General features: G+C 36.5%; 1 long non-coding RNA gene across 1 annotated transcript; it reads left to right on the top strand.

The window, feature by feature from the left end:
• Positions 9,128-10,960, top strand: LOC104719992. Its single transcript, XR_756726.2, has 3 exons — positions 9,128-9,900; positions 9,994-10,101; positions 10,719-10,960. It is a non-coding gene; the product is annotated as an uncharacterized LOC104719992 (long non-coding RNA).

Raw genomic sequence — 14,119 nt, 5'->3', positions numbered from 1 at the left:
ATATATATATATATATATATATATATATATATTCATGTTCTTATATGGGTTGAAAATTTAATTAAGATATTATTGTAAAAATTTGATTATATATTTGGTTTAATATATATTTTACATTGTTTTTAATTTTATTTTTTAATTTTTTAATTTAATTCTTCATGTTTTCTTTGTTTTATTATCTTTATATAAATATATATATATATTTAAAAAAATTAAAATACATATGTATACTAAAATTTTGAAGGCTATAAAACATTTAATTTATCGATACCAAAATTCATATATCCTTGACAGACACCAATTTGGAATCTCTTCGAGTAACAAAAAAAAAACAATAGTCAACACAATAAAGAGCATAGGCAAAGAATAATAAGACAAGGTGTAGAATAAATTTGTTTAAGGGAAGAAACAAAGTCACTTAACAAATTACTTTTAAAAACTGGATCAAAACTGGAATTAAAGAAGAATTGAGAACTCTTAAAGAAGAAGTTTGGTTTTCTCTCAAAAATAATGTAGAACTAGGACTTTTGTATTGATTGCTGGATACTCTACATGGAGGGGAAATCTCCTTATTTATATGATTCCCTAAATTACAAGATAAATCTATTTTTCTTAAATCTTAGATTGAATATAAGTTAAATTTTCCCTTTTGATAATCAGATTGGACTCGGAGGTGGTCTTGGATGTCGGTCGGTATACTTTGGCGGGCTTCCGCTTATATGTCCATTTAGCTGGCCCAAAAGGAAGATCCCCCGATTTAACTGATCTTCAGAATTATTCGGTTTACTTTCGGTTTAGGTCGGTATGACATTGGTACTAAACCCCACACCAACACAAGGTAACAGAAAAATGTATATTCAATTGTACAAGTACGCCTGTTAGGCATGTACAAAAGAGCGAGTTTGCTTCTCTAAGACCGGTATCAAAATATCTATTTATTGACATTATTGTCTTATCTAGGGCAAACAAAAGGGTTTGTTCTCTACATTATCAATGGAAGATTTTTTTTTTTTTTTTTTTTTATGAATGTACAATCAACACGGATTTCAAAAATGTCATGGGATGCTCACTTAAACTTTTATCGTGCATGATAAATGGGTACTGATATATCATGGTTTTTAGGTGTTTTTAGCCATGATATAAATCTTATTTATATAGTATTTTTGGTGTTTTTAGAGTCTTTTTGAGTCTTTATAAGATTTAGCATGGATGTGAGCATAATGGAGCTAAATAGGAGGATTTGGAGCACATTCAAGCATTGATGCTAAGCTGTGAAGTAGGGAGACAAGTTCTGAGACTTGCATCGGTTGATGCAAGTGATGGTGTCGATCGATGCATCATCCAGCAAAAGAATCGGAAGTTTTCCCACATGTTTTGAAGATTTACAAAGTTGCCCCAAAGTTTTCCATATTTGCATCATTAGTCCCTGGACGTTTTTAGGAATATAGAAAGGATTTTTGGGTCATTGTTTTAGACCTAAGCTTTATTTTTCCCTGCAACTTTTGAGAGCAAAACCCTGAGAGATTTTTAGAGAGCTTTTGGAGAGAAGAATCAAGACTCCTTCAGAGAAGATTCAGAACTCCTTTACTTCTTCTTTAATCTCTTTCTTAATGCAATTTATTCAGAAGATGTTTTGTGTTTCATTGATTATGTCTGAGTAGATCTGCTTGTTAGGTTTAGGGTTTCTCATTAGGGATTTCATGGATTGTTAGATCTGTTAATTTAGGATTCATTATCTTTCTTGTTCTTAACCATAGGTTGTTCCTAATGCTAGATCTTTGATTAGTCATCTGGATTTAGATCTTAGGATAATTGATTGATATGAGAATATAATTGATTTTCCTGACAAAAACCTTTGGTGAGCAAAATTACTTCTTGCAAAGAGATTTGATTTAATAACTTTGTGAACTTATCTAAACTTGATTTTATTGCTGGTTTTTTTTAACTTGAATTTTGCAAAAAGATTTAGATTTTTGGGTTTTAAAACTTAGATAATATTTGCAGTGAGAACTGATTTAATTTACAATTGTGTTTAGACTTCAAGAACGGTGCTTAATTATTGAATCCTGCTTCTTAATTAATTGATCTGATTTTCCATGATTTCCTGAGAATTTCTCTAAGCCTAGCGTTTATTCCTATTGATTTACAACTCTTTTATTTTCTGTTTTTGCATTGCTATTTAAATTACAATTTTGGTTTAGCATAATGAAAAGATTATTAAATCTATTGTGTGAATCTAGAGTTCTTGTGGATTTGATCCCTAAATACTACATTGACATCTTAATTTGAGAGAATAGATCTAGGGTAAATTTGAGCATATCAAATTTTGGCGCCGTTGCCGGGGACTCTTTTGATTCACATAGGATTTTGTCTATATTTTTATTTTTCTATTTTACTCACACGCTTTTATTTCTTTTCTCTTGTGTGTTTCAGGTACATGCCTAAGCCTAGCACCAGGAAAAATCCTACTGGTCCAGTTGTGAAGCTTACAAACCAAGAGTTAGGACAACTAGAGTGTGAGAACACAAAAGCAGCCAAATCAACAAAGATGGTCAACCCAATCATATTGAGACCAGATGCGGCTGGAGTATTGAGGGATCAAGAGGGTTATGTGCGCAACGAACAAGGCCAAAAACTTGATGCTGATGGAAGAGTCATTCAGGAAGAACTCGTCGTCATTGATGAGAATGCAGATGGCATCGATCGACGCAATGTCGGCATCGATCGACGCAACCAAGAAGGCATCGATCGAAGCAACCTTGGCATCGATCGAAGCAACCTTGGCATCGATCGACGCAATGTCAGAGCTGGTGCGAATGGAGCCAATTTGGACCTTCAGCCTAGACGGGACAACAATGGAGAGCTTGTCAAGACTCTTGCGGACTTCAACAGGCCAGACTTATTCTATGAGAACCGTTCCGCAATTGTTCCTCCTCCATTCCCAAGGAATGATTTTGAGCTGAAGCCTACCTACTTCTCTCTTGTTGGCCAAAGACCATTCCAGAACTTGCCACATGAGAAGCCTCTAGACCACATTGAGCACTTTGAGGACATAGTTACAAGCATCAAGGCTAATGGAGTCACTGAGGACTATCTCTACTGCAAGCTTTTCCCCTACTCTCTTGCTGGGGAAGCTTCTCATTGGCTAAGGCAGCTCAAACCAGGATCTCTGACAACCTGGCATGACATCAAGGTGGCGTTCTTGAACTATTTCTATGATGATGCGATGTCTGATGAGCTGAGGATCAAGCTCTCTACCTTTAGACAAGGACCTGCTGAATCTTACAAAGCTGCTTGGATAAGGTTCAAAGCATACCAGAGGGATTGTCCACATCATGGTTTCTCAGAGGTGCAGTTGATCAGTATCTTTTTTAGTGGTATTGATTGGAGGTATCAGATGGCTTTGGATGCTGCTAGTGATGGGAACTTCAAGACAAGGTACCCAGATGACGCTGAAAAGTTGATAGAAAGGCTAGCATCAAGCAACAACACCAAGAATGCGGACTTAGAGCGGAAAAGAGCACATGAGGGTTATGATTCAAATCAGCTAGCTTCAGTTAATGCCAAACTGGATTCAGTGCACAATCTTCTTGTGGGAAAGAAGTCTGTCCATTTTGCGGAAGATGTTGAGATTTTTGAGCTAAAGCCAGAGAATACAGAAGATGTCAACTATGTGTATGGAGCTGGGTATCAGGGTCAGAAGTTTGGAAATCAGGTGAGTAACAGAAGCAGCAACAAAACAACGGTTTTACAAGAACATATCGGAATTCTTCTTATCAGTCTCCACCACCACAGACTTCTGAGAGTCGAATGGAGGCTATGCTTGAGCAGATTCTTCAGGGTCAAGAGCAGTTGACAATGACATTCAATGGGAAGATTGACAATGTCTACACTGAGCTGAATGGGAAGATCGATGCATTAAACATTCATGTCAAGAAGCTAGAGAATCAAGTTATTTAGACTGCTGGGTCTGTTAAACGACAAGAAGGTTTTCCCCCTGGAAGAACTGAGTCGAACCCCAAACATGTTTGTAATGCAACAATTTTAGTGAATGAAGAAGACAACCATCCGGCAGCTGATGTTGCATCGACCGATACACAGGAGCATCGATCGATGCAAACTCATTCAAGTGTCGATCGACACAACATTAACATCGATCGACACACCCCACAAACAGCTCCGGTTTCTCTCCGAGTTCCACCATCTGATTCAGAGCAAGCCTAAGGTTCCTTTTCCTAAGCCTAGGAGGTCCAAGCAGGAGATTGAAGAAGCTAGATGCAAGGCTATGATGGATAAGGTGATGATAGAGATGCCTTTGATTGATGCTGTCACGTTTTCTCCTGGGATTAAGCGATATGTGAAGAGGATGGTCACTAATGGTTTGAGCCCTGAGGAAGGAGCATTGCTAACCAAGGATGTCAATGCAATTCTGTTGAACCAGCCTGCACAGAGGAAGAAGGTGAGGAAGCAGAAAGTGGCTGTCTCTGAGAAAGTGAGTGCAATGATTCATAGTAGGATTACAGAGAAGTTACCAGATCCAGGAAGTTTTGTGTAGGATTGCTCTATCTCCACAGGAAGGTTTCGTCACTCTCTTTGCGATCTTGGCTCTAGTATCAATTTAATGCCACATTTTGTTGCTGTGAGACTTGGCATGACAGATTTCAAGCCAACTAAGATCTCTCTTATCTTAGCTGATCGATCCAGACGGATTCCTGAAGGTGTCTTAGAAGATGTTCCGATTAAGATTGGAGATTGCATGATTCCCACTGACTTTGTGGTGTTGAAATATGACAAAGAGCCTAGTGATCCTCTCATCTTAGGACGCTCATTCTTGGCTACAGCTGGTGCCAACATTGATGTTAAGAAGGGACACATAGCCTTGAATGTGGATGATTTGGTTATGAACTTTGAGATGGACAAGCTAAGGAGAGCCCCCACTATTGATGGTCAGACATTTTCTGTGGAGATTTTTTCTATGATGATATGATCAGAAAGCTCCATGAAGACATCACTGCTGGGTTTGTTAAGGAGTTTGAGACAGTTGAGAAGAGTGATGAGATAAGCCGCAAAGAAGACGCTGAAACACGAGTTACAGGCTCAACATCGATCGATGCAGCTATTGCATCGATCAACACACCTTCCAAAATCGGCTCGGACTTGTCCAAAACCGAAGATTCTCGAGTTGATTCGTTGGCTGCAAGTCCTAGACCAGTTATAAAGCTGAAATCTCACCATTCCACAGTCCAGAACCCAGAGGTAAGGCAAGGGTATGCATCTTCTTCACCTAAATCTTCTCCATTCATCAATAAGAATTTCAAAGGTACAAAAACTGTTGTGCAGTTAACCAAGCCACGAGATTATCGTAGAGCGCTTGTTTCTTCTATTGATGATTTTGCAGGACACCCACCCGTCCCTAAATCCCGCCCTGGTCCTGTTCCTCATATCCTTCGAAAACCTCATGCACCTAAAGCTTATACACCACCTTGGATGATGAGATATTCCTCTCAGAAGCATTCAATGCCACGTTCTGATCCACTGGATGCCTGAGATCCGACACAGTCAAGCTAATGACTGAAAACAAGCGCTTAGTGGGAGGCAACCCACTCTTAGGTTTTTCTTTTCCACTTTGAGTCATTTTTATTATTGCTTTGAGTCAGTTTGAATTAATATTGAATTGTGAACTTCTATCTATCATGTTGCGTTTAGTCTTGTGTTTGAGTGCTTTTTAGCAGAGCTAACATCCTGGAAGGAGAGAAACACAACTTAATCGCCGCTAACTCATGAGTAATGTTCAAACTCTCTGCATCTGCAGAGTGCATCGACCGACACACCATCAGCATTGGTCGACACAGAACATCCGGACTGGTAACACATTTTTGTTCACAATTTCAATACTTATTCGTTTTTGTTTATTTTTCTTCCCCAATCTCTTACTTGATAACACTGGGGACAGTGTTGTTTAAGTCTGGGGGAGGCAGTTACTAACTACGTTTTTGTTTTTGAGAGTCAGTCGAAAAAAAAAATTGTTTTATTGAGTAAAAAATTTTGTTGGGAACTATGATTTTTCTTTTTAGTGTACTGCCTTGGTAGATTAATGCTGCAGATTGAGTTCAAATCCGACTAATGAAAAATCCAAAGGCTGACCAGAGAACCAGAGACACCAAATTTCCAACAGAATCCACAAAAGTCTGAGGTAATTTGTGTACTTTACTTTTTATACTCATCAAGGAGATTGATGTTCATAGAGCTTGACTCCTTGTTCATACATGACAAGTAAGATTTCAGTAAAGAAAAAAATTGGTACTCCTCTCCCTTATTTAAGTTTAAAATATTTTTCCTGAGAGCTTTGTCTTAAAAAAAAAAAAAAAGAAAAAAAAAAAGATGAGATGATTTTGATCAGTTTAGAGGGATAGGTGAATTACCTGTGACCCCATTATTCTACTCTTGAGTCAAATGATCACACAAAGCTTGGAAGCGAAGGGTAGGTAAATTACTAATGACCCTGGTATTCGCTTACACCCTTGATTAAAAAAAATACTAATAAAAAAAAACCAAAGCTCAAAGGAAAATTAAATAGAATAAGTCTGGGGGAGAGAAAGAGTACCACATTAGTTAAAAAAAAATGTACTGCTTGTTATGGTATTGTACGGGAATGAGTCTAGAAGGTTCTTGACATTGATCAAATTGATGAGTCCCATCGATGAAGGCTTAATGGAGGATGTTGTGGAATTTGGGATGAAACAAATGCCAATGGAGAAGTACATGGTGGTTCGTTTTGGATTAGTCTGCTAAGCATATGGATTATGGTTTGGATTATCATGGCATTACTTTAAAAAGAAAAGGAGTTTCCGCGTTTTCAAACCTTTTCCACAGATGAAGTTCTTGATTTGCTTGAGGATAAGCAAAAGCTAAGTCTGGGGGAATTGATATATCATGGTTTTTAGGTATTTTTAGCCATGATATAAGTCTTATTTATAGTCTTTTTGGTGTTTTTAGAGTCTTTTTGAGTCTTTATAAGATTTAGCATGGATGGGAGCATAATGGAGCTAAATAGGAGGATTTGGAGCACATTCAAGCATTGAGGCTAAGCTGTGAAGTAGGGAGACAAGTTCTGAGACTTGCATCGGTTGATGCAAGTGTTGGTGTCGATCGATGCATCATCCAACAGAAGAATCAGAAGTTTTCCCACAAGTTTTGAAGATTTACAAAGTTGCCCCAAAGTTTTCCATATTTGCATCATTAGTCCCTGGACGTTTTTAGGAATATAAATAGGATTTTTGGGTCATTGCTTTAGACCTAAGCTTTATTTTTCCCTGCAAATTTTGAGAGCAAAACCCTGAGAGATTTTTAGAGAGCTTTTGGAGAGAAGAATCAAGACTCCTTCAGAGAAGATTCAGAACTCCTTTACTTCTTCTTTAATCTCTTTCTTAATGCAATTTATTCAGAAGATGTTTTGTGTTTCATTGATTATGTTTGGGTAGATCTGCTTGTTAGGTTTAGGGTTTCTCATTAGGGATTTCATGGATTGTTAGATTTGTTAATTTAGGATTCATTATCTTTCTTGTTCTTCATCATAGGTTGTTCCTAATGCTAGATCTTTGATTAGTCATCTGGATTTAGATCTTAGGATAATTGATTGATATGAGAATATCATTCATTTTCCTGACAAAAACCTTTGGTGGGCAAAATTACTTTTTGCAAAGAGATTTGATTTTGTAATTTTGTGAACTTATCTAAACTTGATTTTATTGCTGGTTTTTTTAACTTGAATTTTGCGAAAAGATTTGGATTTTTGGGTTTTAAAACTTAGATAATATTTGCAGTGAGAACTGATTTATTTTACAATTGTGTTTAGAGTTCAAGAACGATGCTTAATTATTGAATCCTGCTTCTTAATTAATTGATCTGATTTTCCATGATTTCCTGAGAATTTCTCTAAGCCTAGCGTTTATTCCTATTGATTTACAACTCTATTATTTTCTGTTTTTGCATTGCTATTTAAATTACAATTTTGGTTTAGCATAATGAAAAGATTATTAAATCTATTGTGTGAATCTAGAGTTCTTGTGGATTCGATCCCTAAATACTACATTGACCTCTTAATTTGAGAGAGTAGCTCTAGGGTAAATTTGAGCATATCAGGTACGGTCCCATTTATGTAAATCATGAATAGGCATACATATATTACCTATAAGGCCTACTTGAAATCGCTAAATTTTTTCATGTAAAAAAAACTTTGAACACGAGCTATTTATATTTTTTGGAAACATTTCTCTGTCCGATTAGCTTTCTCTATATATAGGCTAGCAGGTTCCCTATATATTCAAAGATATTCAACTAATTGTATATATGATAAAAAAAAAATAGAATTTGTAATATATTTGTGAGTTTGTGTAAAAAAAAATCAAAATAATTAGAGAATTTGTGTACATTTAATCAAAGACATATCATGTATATAAGGGAAACCCATTGTTGGGATATGAATCCTCCTATTATTAGTTTTGAAGTACATTTGGAAAAGTAACATTTTATTTGTCAGATTTATATAAATAAACCCTTTCCATTTGAAGAAATATAAAAACTTGAAGTTATTATTTGTAATATCCAAAATATATACTTAAAAGAAATCTAAAATAAATTAGTATCCAAAATTTAAATATTCTAGATAGTTTTAACTTGCTAAAAAATTTAAATTTTTGCGGATCATGCATGTTTTGGATCGGGTTAGAAATTACAAAATATCATTATATATGTTTTTACGGTTTAGTCTACTATAATAAACAAAATATTTTAGTCTAATATCAAATGAATTAGCGAGAGGTGTTACATGCATGATCTACAACACAATCCATCTAAAATTATAGAATTTATATATTAATCAAAATATATTAAAATATACACAAAAATACAACATATAATTTTTCTTAATAATTATTAAATAAAATTGTCCTCGCATCTTTCATTTTTATTTTTCGTCCAAAATCTTTGGAAACTCTGATTATGACTTGAGAGATTCTCAAAAATAGTACTAAATTAAGTTTTTGTTCCAAATGTAGCACACACTATCTTATTTTCCAATTTTAGCACCAACTTATTATAATAAAAAATATTAATAAAATTAAACAAAAGAAAAACAAAAAAATTGTCGAAATTGTGAGAATTGGAGACTCCGTGTTCCACCGACGAGAGATAACACAGTGAGAGAGAATGGGAGAAATGTGAATAGGTATTCTATCGGAGAACCCAATCGGATCTCCATTGGAGGTGAATCCTCAAGTTGAAGTAAGTGGAACCAGTAATCGTGTTTGCGACATCACAGAGGAGCCAAATCAAGGACCGGAGAGATCTTCTAGCTTTAGTTCAGAAAAACAAGCTAGCCAAAGCTTCGCAACTCCTACTCTCTATCTCCAATTTGAATTTGGATTGTCTTCATCTCTTGTTGTTACCTATTGTTGATGACTGTATTTAGATTTTCATTCATTGCTGTAGGAGAATTATTTTACAATTTAAGCTTAGTCGCAACGACTTTAGAAAACGGTAGTGATGATTTGGATTCATGAAAATGATTTTTGGTTTATTTCGTGGTTGATCGAGCTGCTCTATAGCTTTTCGTTATCTAATTTGTTATGTAAGGTCATATCCTTCAGTTGACCAATAGAATAACTGGTTAAATTTGTGGAGGAAGCTTAGATTTTCAATATGGTGCTCTTTGTTTTTAACAATGAGGTTATTGACATGTTGATGAAACTGATATTGTAATGGGGATTGTCTTTGATATTTGCAGGACGAGCAATCCATGAATAGTGATGCAGAATTGTCTAAACATTTACGAGAGCTAGGTTCTTGTCTTCTGTGAATGAACCCTCATCAGATGTGACTGACAAAGACATTAATGATTTTGTAAGTTAACAACACATGTCATTCTGAGTGCAAACACTATTGTTTTCCTTTGTAATTTTAATGTGACCAATGGTGTGGTTAAAAAATACTTAGGAGTCTTGGTTGGGTGGATCATATGTTGCTGGCTCTGCTGTACTATTATCTGGATTGTTGAGTATCTCCCTTGCTAGGGGTGCTAATGTGGAGTTCAATTTAGAAAAGGTAAATATTCTTAATTCCATAAAATTGTAGCATTTGACATTGGAGAGGTTCCTACATTGCCAGTAGATATTGTGATATCCATATATAGAAGACATATATCATTTTTTAGGTTTTTAGTTTTTCTGTTCCTGGTTTTCTCACTGTCTTAGTTTTGAAATAAGTAAATGTATCTTCCTTAAATCTCTGAAAAACTTATGACATTTCTTTTGGCCCGTAATGGTTGTTGGTTGTGCACTCTTCCCTGGCTACTCATGCCTAGCTATTTTAGGAATAATAGAGAATTTGAAGGTAAATCATGATAAGATTTCAGGGAATTGGAATTTTTTTGAGTTAGTTGTATGTTTGTTTATTCTATCTTTCTATTTGTTGTAAAAAAGTATAACAAGACTATTAAGGACCTCGTAGTGGGTTTATATCTTTAGCTGTCTTCTCAATGATCTTTTTACATTTTTACATGATTAAAGCATCAATAAACGTGACAGGTTGTAGAATTTGCTGCTACTGTAAGTTTATTAACATTGAAATATTCAACCATCTTGTTTTTGTACGTGTCTTTTGTGTTTACTGCAAAGCTTGTCAGTGTCTAATATCAATTATTCTCTCTGTGGAAATTACAGTCTTTAGAACAAGAGCATTGACAAGGTATGGCTAAGAAAGGGACCGGAGAGATTTACGAGCTCTGGTTCAAAAAAGACAAGCTAACCAAAGCTTCGCAACTCCCAATCTCTATATCGTGTACCTTTGATCTGCACATGTTTCTGTTTTGACACATGGATTCATGACTTTTAAAATAAAATATTCATGAAGTACTATTTGTAATTCATGATGGTTTTCATGAAATATTTTTTAAAAAAACTCAGGAGAACCTTCATGAAAAGGTTTAAAATGATAGAAAACATAAAAAACGGGCTGTTAAAACTGTTAATTGGAATTGTGCTATTATTCTAGTCATTCTTTATGATTTGCTTTGAGCTTCAACCTTTGACATGTGATCATCTTACTTTTGTTGCCTTGAAATTCCAGTAATGGGTTCATTGAGATTTGCATAAAGTTGGAACATTTATCTGTCATAGAATCCCTAAAACATCTCACTTTCACTCTATTTCGCTTGAACTAAAACTCTTGACAACAAGAATTGCTATGGTTTTCTTATTGTGTTTGATCACTATTGTACTATCTTTTTAGGAGTAAAAGAGTCTATAAAATTCATGCGTTTGTCAATAAATCGAGGCCATATCCTATGCATGTGTCATGAAACATTATGTTCGGTCTATAGATGATCAAAAAAATTGTCACTATGTGTCGATCAAATTGAGAATAATTTAATTCAGGAAGGATTCCACGAAAACCAGAAAAGATTTCTTGAACTTTAGGATAACCTTCATAAAATGTTTTGGCACTAAGAGAGTGTAACAAATAAGTCAAACTGGTTAACAATAAACATTAATATAGGTAAAACAAGGCTAGATGCAAACAAAATTATTCAGGAATGATTGAATGATGTTTAGGAAGGATCATTTAACATTCAGGTTGACTTTCATAAAAAAAAAAATCTCTATTTTAAGTTGTGGTGTTTCACTGTTAACTCCACTTTTACCTCATCAGTAACTTCAATTAAAGGACGTTTGTTATGACAATTATTCTCCACAATCGCTCGTTCCTCTAAAACCACTACAAGTTATAAATCTTGGAAGAGCTAAGCAGTAGAAGCCTAGAAGGTGATTATCACTCAAATCCCACTTTTCTCTTACCATTTTTTCAGAATCTAAATCTAGTTTAAGTCTTGTTACTAGCTTAAGAATCTTAGTTGACTGATATGGAATTTTAATACTGACATCATTATTTTTGAGAAACAAAGCAAGTTTCGTTGATAAGTAAACTATACTAAACAAGATGATCCAATTCTACATCAAGACTCTAGCTACATGTCGTATTCGTTAACTCCACCTCGTTTTACTGAGTTAATCGGTTGCTTCTCTATCCTTCTACCGTTTACTTGAGACCCATGGTTGAAGTTTCAAAAGCTGAATCTTCTAGTCTTCTAGTTTCTCTTCCTGTACCACCAAAAACGTTTTACAGAGGTGAGAGAGAGAATGATCAGTTTTACATAGGTATGTTTTATAAGCTTAACCATGCTCTCATAGTTCCTAGAAGTACGACTTGGTTCTATTTCAATGGAACATACCTGGAATGAAGGATGTTAGAAATTAGGATCTATGAACTCTATAACTTCTTTTTGTACTCGACGTGGTTATTCTCACTCCCATTTCATAAAAAAATTCAACAACGCCTCATATTTGCTATTGAATCTCACCTTCATTGATTCTAATCCAGATCTGATAAGCTCCCCATCCATCACTTGATATGATCAACAGTGGCTCAAAATTGTGAAACGACCGACCCTTTTTTTTTTCTTTTTAATAATAAATACAACATATAATTAAGCATCCCATACTACTTAATTGAACCACCCAAACCACCATTTCCTCATTAAACCAATAACAACCAATATGCACAGCGGAAACATACCAATAATACAGAAACGATACATCATCAATACAATAACATTCCTATCCAATCTATCCAGCAACCTAACACAACTCTAACCAAGGTTCCAACATAAATAATATAACCAACACCACACAAACGAGACCCTAGATCATCCTCCTCCTCATCGCCATGATTCCACGCTACACAATTTGCCTTTACCTGCACCACAAACACAAATTGAGATGCATGAGTATTTGATAAACACTCAGTGAGGCAATCCTCCCATCTACTGGGCTATACACACAAGCAATAAGATCTCTACATGCCACAAACAACAATCAATAAAACAAACCAGGCAATATACATAGCATGCAACATCCATCGTAACTGAACAAGGGGTGTCGACCGACACCAGATGGTGTCGATCGACACTGACTATCTGGTGTCGACCGACACCAAACTGGTGTCGACCGACACCCTGCCCGACACTCCCGAAAACCCTAGTTTGTGTCGACCGACACCTCCACATGGCATCGATCGACACTCGCCAAAGTCCCGAGCCGTCCTCGCGTTGGTGTCGACCGACACCCCAACTGGTGTCGACCGACACCGTTGCCGAGCAGCGATTTCCCTCGATCAGAAACTCCGAATCTCGCCTCCAATCTTCTCCAATCCGCTCCTTGCACTCCCAGAAGCCAAACCCAGCCACAACAGCGACGAAAATACCATAGGGAACTCAAAGAAACAACCACATAAGCACCAAATCACATAGAATCTAGAGATCTTAGCTTAGATAAGCCATGGTCATGCACTCACCTCTTTCAAGAAGATTCTGACCAACAAGGACGAATTCCCTCACTCCTAGCAAGCTTCTAACACCTTCCCAGCCTTAGATCTCCCAAGAACAGCAAGGAATCTCTCAATCTCTTCCCAAAAGCTCAAGAACACTTTTCTCTCTTTCTTTTTCTCTAAAAGCGGCCAAATCACCCCCAAAACACGACCCTAGGTCGTTTCCCCTCTTTTACACTCGATTTAGGGATTCCCTAAACCAACCACGCAAACCGGACAGTTAAAATTGAACCGACCAAACCGGCCATAACTGGTGTCGATCGATGCCTCACTAGAAGGTGTCGATCGACACCCTTACCAAAATACCAAAAATTGGTTTGCGGGTGTTACAATTCTCCCCCACTAACAGAAGATTCGTCCTCGAATCTGAAAACACCGCCACTCATCCGCAAACTCACCAAAACACCATCGCAACGGTTCGTACCATCCACCCATTTGGTCTGCCACCACAAGGACACCACTGGTCCAAACCACCCTGAACCCACTGGTCATCACCACTCTGGTCCCCCCGACCAGCATACACCTGACCCTCCCGGTCAACACATAGAAAACCTCGAGACTGAACCCCCATCAATCCCGGGATCCGCTTCCGATCTCAACCGTAACCCTGAGATTGAACCCCCATCAGTCTCATAAATCCACATCCGGTTACCATTCTTATTTCCACGCCCTTGACACT

The sequence above is a fragment of the Camelina sativa genome, chromosome 2 (genome assembly GCF_000633955.1).
Source record: "Camelina sativa cultivar DH55 chromosome 2, Cs, whole genome shotgun sequence".
In the NCBI taxonomy this organism is placed as follows: domain Eukaryota; kingdom Viridiplantae; phylum Streptophyta; class Magnoliopsida; order Brassicales; family Brassicaceae; genus Camelina; species Camelina sativa.
This window is presented reverse-complemented; position numbering and strand designations above follow the sequence as displayed.